A 7742-nucleotide genomic window follows, 5' to 3' on the forward strand; every position below is an offset into this window, starting at 1 on the left:
CATGACCACATGATTTGATTCACATAAATCACTATCACATACATCATCATGATGTGCAATGAGGATGAATGGAATGAGTCCCTGTGATGATGTTCGTTAGCTGGAATGACGTTAATGACTTCAGCAAATCACTATGAGATTAGTGGATTGCTGTTGTTAACACTTGACCCAGTGGATCAAGTTAAGGGATGTCAAATTAAAAATCTGTATAATTGAAAATTTCCATGAAGGACTGTTCAAATAAGACAATATTAGATAATTTGGAAAAAATCTCATACTTTGGGAATTACCTTTTTAACATAGTTTTGGTCATATCTTGGGCATATTAACTCCAAATTTGTCGAACATTATATTTAGATACTACTCTTCAAGATCTTTCCAATGATATGTCACATGAGGGGGTTTTGACAAAAGCGTGGATAGCTTCACCATGATCCCATTTTTTAAATGAGAATGGGATTTTTCCCAAATTATCTAATATGGTATTAAATAGAAAATTCAGTCTAATGGACCATTATTGTGATAAGGATTTAAATGATACGATCTGAGTGAATTATTATCTAATGATGAGTTTTATATAAGGGATCTTTATCCCAGGATTCTGTTGGGTTCACCAGACTATAAGGAACCCCAGAATCAGTTGGATCTTAAGGAAAAAAGTTCTCCTCTAATTTTGCAAGATGAGGACATCTCACGTTTTTTAAGTGGGGTAGGATGTAAGATTCCTCCCTCTGGCTTTTGAGGTGTGTAAGTGTAAAAACCTCCCCTTCTGATCTTATAATTATTCTCCTCTCTGAAATAAAAGAAAGATCCTATTTTTCCTTGTTTTGGCCTAGAGAGAGAAAATGTATAGAGTGAGGTAATTCAAAATTGAGATATTTTTGGATATAAAAATCCTCCTAGTGTCTAAAATGGTTTCCCCTGAAACAGATATTCAAAAAGAAATTTCCAATGTGCAATTGGAGTAAATTGAAATCAGGTAGAAAGGACCTTAGCCTAAGGGTCCAAATTTTCTAAAATTTTTGAATTAAGGTTCCTATGGGGCAATTAGATTAATCCAAATGTAGGGAGGAGATAAATTTAAGAATAAAAGGAAATCCCCCCAAAAATGAGTAAATACTCGCATAAGATGAAGAGTTGACTAAGGATAAGGTTATTAGTTAAAAAGAAGAGATATTTAGAAGAAATGATGCATTTTTTACACCTGAGTGTGGGACAATTTTCCTCATGAAGGAGGCGCCTATTTCACATTTGTGGTTGAGTTTTAAACTCATAAATAATGAGATATTTTCATCTCTCCTCCTCTCTCTTGCTTCAACTAGATCCAAAAAGTAAGCTAAACTGACCAAAAAATGTTCAAAAATTGACCAAACTGATCTACAAAATTCTAGAACCAGTTTGCTTGGTTAGAGGCTCACTTTTTCCTATAAATGAAGCCTCCCCCTTTATAAATGGTTAATAGTGTTTTATGCACTGTTACTCTACTCCTCCCCCAGAGCCAAAAACAAGGAATTTATTGATAATTCATTAGTTTTTGACCATTTCCTCTTCAAAAGAATTGGTGGTGTAAGATTCCTCCCCAGCCTCTAAGGATGTCTAGTATCTTCCCCTGTAGTCAAATCCCTCTTCAAAAATATAAAAGATCTTGTTTCTACCAGTTTTGGCCTAGAGAGAGAAAATCTTCTAGAGAGTGGTAATTTAATTTTTAAATATTTTTGGATGGAAAAATATCTCTTCTTATAAAAATAAGTTCCCCTGAAATATAAGCTCACAAAGATTTTGAGGTGCATTAGAAATCAAGTATAATCTGTTCAAGAGGCATTATTTTGAGGGTCAAGATTTTTTTGAAATTTTAAATTAAGGTTCCTATGGGCCAATAAGATCAATCCATGTGTGGGGAGGAGATAAATCCAATTTGTAAAAGAAAATACCCAAAAATGAGTAAATGCTCACATAAGATGAAGAGTTGACTATCTACAAGGGTTATTAGTAAAAAAAACTATGAGTATTACTAAAAAAATGAGATATTTTGGGTATAATGATTCCATTTTAACACATATGTAAGGAAGGGGATTCCCTTCAAGGAGGCGCCTACTTCACATGCTTGAATGAGTTTTAAACTCAAAAATAATGTGATATTTTTATCTCTCCTCTCTCTTGGATCAAACCGAATCAAAACCGAATCAAAAAGGAACCAAACTAGGTCCAAATCTAGTCCAAACTGAATCTAAAAAATTCTAGAAATCAGTTGGTCTTGGGTAGAGCCTCCCTCTCCTATAAATAGAACCTGAGTTCTTTGTAAAAAAAAATAGGAGAATTATACTATGCCAGAATTATGCTGAAATAATGATAATTTTTACTATTCTCTAAAATTCTCTCCAAATTGAAGAAATTAGAGCTTCCCTCCTTCTTCAATCTCCATTGGTGGCTCCATCAGCATACCAAACCAATTGATTGGTTGGGGAACTCTATCGTGATCAAAGAATCAAGCAATTTGTAAGCTAAAGTGTGAATTTTGATCTTTTTTCATAATTTCTCAATGTTTCTCTCTTCTCAACCCCTCTCAAGCTCGAGAAGCTTAATTGGAATGGCTTTTTAATGCTATTGAAGTTAATTGATGAATGGAAGTAAGAAAATACATAAATTCCCATGTATGCTTAATTTTTATGGTTTTTTTATGATTTTTGTCTTCTCTAAATTGAATATGATGTTATGCCTCATTGAAAAAAGGCATTCCCCTCTCTTCTTTAGTAAATCCAACCATTCTTTATCCTAGATGAATGATTAATGGATAAAATCAAGTTTTTCATAATGTTTCGCTTTGATAAGTAGAAAATGTTTACATTTAGAATGATTTAAATACTCTTGGTGAACTTCCAATTAATTTTAGAGAATTAAAAATTGAAAAATGGTCAGCCATACAAAGGAGGTTATGGCAAAATTTTCTGAAATTGTGAGAAATAAGTTTTATTTTTTTTAATTCAAAAAGAGTAATTCCCATCATATATGTATTCTTAAAGTGTTATTTTTCATCCTAAGTATAGAAAAATGCATACTAAAAATACTTTATTAAATAAGTATTACCTTCTTTAGAATTAAATTTTACGCATAGAAGGAAGCATATTGAAATTGTCATTTTGATTATAAAAGAGTGATTTTCATCATAGATGATTTGTATGCATACACATATGCATAAAAGATATTTTTTTATATTAAAAGTATGATTTTCATCATAAATGATTTTATGCATAAATTATGCATAAATTAGATGCATAAGAGAAATTCTTTTATTCTAAAAGTGTAATTCCTACTTAATTGGATTTATGCATGGAAAGATGCATAAAGAATTTATTAAGTGTTATTCTCATCAGTTTTGATTTTATGCATAGAAAGATGCATAAAGAAATCTATTTTTAGTTCAAAAGAGTTATTTTCATCAATTTTGATTTTATGCATGAGAAGATGCATAAAAGATTGAATTTTAATTTAAAAGTGTCATTCTCATTTAAAATAAACTTATGCATAGGAAGATGCATAAAAGATTGATTTTTATTTCGAAAGTGTTATTCTCCTTAAAATAGAATTTATGCATAAATAGATGGGTATAGAAATCTTATATCAAAAATAAGAATTCTCTTGTATTCTATAAATAGATATGAGGATGTGAAATGAATCAGATAGATAAAGATGAACGAAAAATGAATGGAGATGTATGTATGTGAAAGAATGGATGTAGATATATGTATGTGAAAGAATGGTTGTAGATATATGTATGTGAAAGAATGGATGTAGATGTATGTATGTGAAGGATGTATGGGAAAGGAAAGATGTCTATGTATGTGATAAGTATGGATGTGGATGTATGAATGTAGATGTGAATGTGGATGTGTGGATATGGAAATGAAAGTGTGGATGTATGAATGTAGATGTGGATGTATGAATGTAAATGTGGATGTGCGGATGTATGAATGTAGATGTGGATGTGGATGTATGAATGTGAATGTGGATGTGGATGTATGCATGCGGATGTGGAAATGGATGTATGAATGTGAATGTGGATGTGGATGTATGAATGTGAATGTGGATGTGTGGATGTGGAAATGGAAGTGTGGATGTATGAATGTAAATGTGGATGTGCGGATGTATGAATGTAGATGTGGATGTGGATGTATGAATGTGAATGTGGATGTAGATGTATGAATGTGGATGTGAAAATGGATGTATGGATGTGGATGTGGATGTGAATGTGAATGTGAAAATGGATGTATGGATGTGGATGTGGATGTGGATGTGAATGTGAATGTGAATGTGGAAATGGATGTATGGATGTGGATATATGCATGTGAAAGTGGATGTATGGATGTATGGATGTGGATATAGATATGTATGCATGAATGCGGATATAGATATGTATGCATGAATGCGGATGTGGAAGTGGATGTATGGTTGTATGGATGTGGATATAGATATGTATGCATGAATGCGGATGTGGAAGTGGATGTAGGGATGTGGAAGTACAAATGTGGATGTGTATGTGGAATAATGGATGCGAATGTGTATGTGAAATGATGTGACGTCGATATGAGTGAATGGATGAGATGTGATGGCATGTGAATTGGGATGTGAATAAATGATATGTGATGTGAATGAATCTGATGTGATGAGATGGAAAATGATGTGATTGGATAAGAATGAGTACACATATGAATGGAATGTGAAATAAGTAATGTGGATTGATGAGGGATAATGTGGAAAGACGAGAGTTCATTATAGAAACTGTAATTGTGACCTGCTTGTAAATGACTGTTTTATGTTAAGAACACTGGGGAAGCATTTTGACCGTCTTGTGATTAAGGTCGTGGAGACTTAACTGATAAAGTTGTAAGTGCTGATGACGGAGAGTCAATGAAGGACGTCTCATGTAGCAAGGTCGGCCGAGGTCTTGACCAGCCTCAGTTCGATTTAAATGGTGAGCTTCCGGTACGGTGGATGAGGGACCAAGGAAGCTGCCTATGAGTGAAGCGCTAGGTGGCCTGCAAAGGATCCTAGAGGGTGCTGACCATACGGTGCTCGGGCTCTGGGTTGCCGAAGATACCCACACGTGCGTAGTGGAAGATATTGGAATAAGGAGTAAGAGTTGTTTTCTAAAACCGGGCATGGATCTGGTTGATTGACCTTGCTGGTCCTCAACGGATGAGTCCATGGCTCTTTTATATGGATCTATTGGTTGATCTTGCTGATCTTCCACGGAGATTCCATTTTGTTATGTGAATATATTGCCGGGTACTATGAGCTAGGAACTATTGAAAAGGCCCCTGAGTGAATAGGTGGTTAGCGTTCTGGTTGCCAAGGATGCCATAAGTACACCGATGAAGGAATGATTGGAAATAAGGATTCAACCAGAGATTTTGAGGATTGTGATCAGTGACACAATGGACTACCCGTATATACTTAATAATGAGTTTTATATAAGGGATCTTTATCCCAGGATTCTGTTTGGGTTCACCAAAATATAACGAACCCATAATCAGTTGGATCTTAAGAAAAAGAATTATCCTCTAGATTTGCGAGATGAGGAAATCTCGCGTTTTTTAAGTGGGGTAGAATGTAAGATTCCTCCCCAGCCTCTGAGGATGTCCAGTATCTTCCCCTGTAGTCAAATTCCTCTTCAGAAATATAAAAGATCTTGTTTCTACCAGTTTTGGCCTAGAGAGAGAATCTTCTAGAGAGTGGTAATTCGGTTTTTAAATATTTTTGGATGGAAAAATATCTCTTCTTATTAAAATAAGTTCCCCCGAAACACAAGTTTAAAAAGATTTTCAGAAGGTGCATTAGAAATCAAGTATAATCTGTTCAAGAGGTATTATCCTAAGGGTCAAGATTTTTTTGAAATTTTAAAGAAAATACCCAAAAATGAGTAAATGCTCACATAAGATGAAGAGTTGACTATCTACAAGGGTTATTAGTAAAAAACTATGAGTATTACTAAAAAAATGAGATATTTTGGGTATAATGATTCCATTTTGACACATATGTAAGGAAGGGGAGTCCCTTCAAGGAGGTGCCTACTTCACATGCTTGATTGAGTTTTAAACTCAAAAATAATGTGATATTTTTATCTCTCCTCTCTCTTGGATCAAAGCGAATCAAAACCGAACCAAACTAGGTCCAAATCTAGTTCAAACTGAATCTGGAAAATTCTAGAAATCAGTTGGTCTTGGTTAGAGCCTCCCTCTCCTATAAATAGAACTTGAGTCCTTTGTAAAAAAATAGGAGAATTATACTATGCCAGAATTATGCTGAAATAATGATAATTTTTACTATTCTCTAAAATTCTCTCCAAATTGAAGAAATTGGAGCTTCCCTCCTTCTTTAATCTCCATTGGCGGCTCCATCAGCATACCAAACCAATTGATTGGTTGGGGGCCTCTATCGTGTGATCAAAGAATCAAGCAATTTGTAAGGTAAAGTGTGAATTTTGATCTTTTTCCATAATTTCTCAATGTTTCTCTCTTCTCAACCCCTCTCAAACTTAAGAAGCTAAATTGGAATGGCTTTTTAATACTATTGAAGTTAATTGATGAATGGAAGTAAGAAAATACATAAATTCCCATGTATGCTTAATTTTTATGGTTTTTTTATGATTTTTGTCTTCTCTAAATTGAATATGATGTTATGCCTCATTGAAAAAAAGCATTCCCCTCTCTTCTTTAGTAAATCCAACCATTCTTTATCCTAGATGAATGATTAATGGATAAAATCAAGTTTTTCATAATGTTTCGCTTGATAAGTAGAAAATGTTTACATTAGAATGATTTAAATACTCTTGGTGAACTTCCAATTAATTTTAGAGAATTAAAAATTGAAAAATGGTCAGCCATACAAAGGAGGTTATGGCAAATTTTTTTAAAATCGTGAGAAATAAGTTTTATTTTTTTATTCAAAAAGAGTAATTCCCATCGTATATGTATTCTTCAAGTGTTATTTTTCATCCTAAGTATAGAAAAATGCATACTAAAATACTTTATTAAAAAAATGTTACCTTCTTTAGAATTAAATTCTACGCATAGAAGGAAGCATATTGAAATTGTTATTTTGATTATAAAAGAGTGATTTTCATCATAAATGATTTGTATGCATAAACATATGCATAAAAGATATTTTTTAAAAAAGTGTGATTTTCATCATAAATGATTTTTATGCATAAATAGATTCATAAAAGAAATTCTCTTATATTAAAAGAGTGATTTTCATCATAAATTATTTGTATGCATAAAAGATATTTTTTATATTAAAAGTGTGATTTTCATCATAAATGATTTTATGCATAAATTAGATGCATAAAAGAAATTCTTTTATATTAAAAGAGTGATTTTCATCGTAAATGATTTGTATGCATAAACATATGCATAAAAGATAAATTTTTATATTAAAAGTGTGATTTTTATCATAAATGCTTTTATGCATAAAAGAAATTCTTTTATATTAAAAGAGTGATTTTCATCATAAATGATTTGTATGCATAAACATATGCATAAAAGATATTTTTTAATATTAAAAGTGTGATTTTCATCATAAATAATTTTATGCATAAATTAGATGCATAAAAGAAATTCTTTTATATTAAAAGAGTGATTTTCATCATAAATGATTTGTATGCATAAACATATGCATAAAAGATATTTTTTAATATTAAAAGTGTGATTTTCATCATAAATGATTTTATGCATAAATTAGATGCA

This window comes from Cibotium barometz, chromosome 57, assembly GCF_041138505.1.
Source record: "Cibotium barometz isolate CiBa-2024 chromosome 57, ASM4113850v1, whole genome shotgun sequence".
In the NCBI taxonomy this organism is placed as follows: domain Eukaryota; kingdom Viridiplantae; phylum Streptophyta; class Polypodiopsida; order Cyatheales; family Cibotiaceae; genus Cibotium; species Cibotium barometz.